Source organism: Diceros bicornis, chromosome 18, assembly GCF_020826845.1.
Source record: "Diceros bicornis minor isolate mBicDic1 chromosome 18, mDicBic1.mat.cur, whole genome shotgun sequence".
Lineage (NCBI taxonomy): Eukaryota > Metazoa > Chordata > Mammalia > Perissodactyla > Rhinocerotidae > Diceros > Diceros bicornis.
Genome location: NC_080757.1, coordinates 12,243,276 through 12,244,494, shown reverse-complemented (window position 1 = coordinate 12,244,494; position 1,219 = coordinate 12,243,276).

Below are 1,219 nucleotides of genomic sequence, written 5' to 3'. Positions count from 1 at the left end.
TGGTCCTGGGGTCCACCCAGGACCAGATCTCAAAGGGAAAAGTGACCCATAAAGTGTTTGTGAAGTAAAATGAATGATCTGGGTGTCAATTACTTAGAAACAAGCCTCTAATGTCAACAATAAGAAGTGAGGAAAAATCAATACACTTTTTCCCATTGTGTAGAAATGGAAAACAAGCCTCATTTTACTCCAGCCCCAGGGAGAGAAGAGCAAATTACCGGTTCCTGTCAGGGGCCCTGTGCTCTCTCTCTATCCAGGGCCTGGCTCAGGAAGGGGCCCATTAGATAGGTTAGAAGGGTTCTGATCTCAGGCCTGAGATCCCCAAGTGAATACAGGGTGCACACACGTGCACATACACACACATCATATAGAGGTGTACGTGTGTGTTCTCATGTGCCTTATGCATGCACATGCGTGTACACACATGCCTGCACGTGTGCATACACGTGCACAAACATAAGAACACCTGTCTACATGTGCACGTACAAGATGCCACAGGTGAATGTTCACATGCACGTGTAAGTACCTGAACACGGATGCCTGCACCCGCTCCCTCCCGTAGAGTTACCTTTAGATCCTCTGACACCTCACACTTGTTGAATTCAATTAGTGTTGGGTTGGGTTGGGTTGTGGTCAACTAATAAAGGAATAAATGGAAAGTCTGCTGCCCTCCCAGGAGTCTTCTAGCTACTGTACCCGTGTTTGGTCACCCATGGAGCTTCCCTCACTCAAGGACATTTAGACTTTTATGAAGACATACACACTTAGAAAACCACGGATGTACATACACAGAAATGACACAATCAGGGATTTTCACTGTATTGGTTTCCTATTGCTGCTGTAACAAATTACCACAAACTTTGCGGCTTAAAACAACACACATTTATCATCTTATAGTTCTGAGAGTCAGAAGGCTAGAATGGGTCTCCTGGGCTAAAATCAAGATGCCAGCAGGGCTGCATTTCTTCTGGAGGCTCCAGAGGAGAACCCGTTTCCTCACCTTTTCTAGCTTCTAGATGCTGTGTGTATTTCTTGGCTCATAGCCCCATCCTCCATCTTCAAAGCTGCAGCGTAGCATCTTCCAGTCTCTCTCTCTCTGATTCTTCTCTCTTCCTCTTCTACTTCTAAGAACCCTTGTGATTACATGGGGCCTACCCAGATAACCCAGGTTCATCTCCCTAAACTCAAGGTCAGCTGATCAGCAACCTTAAATCCAACT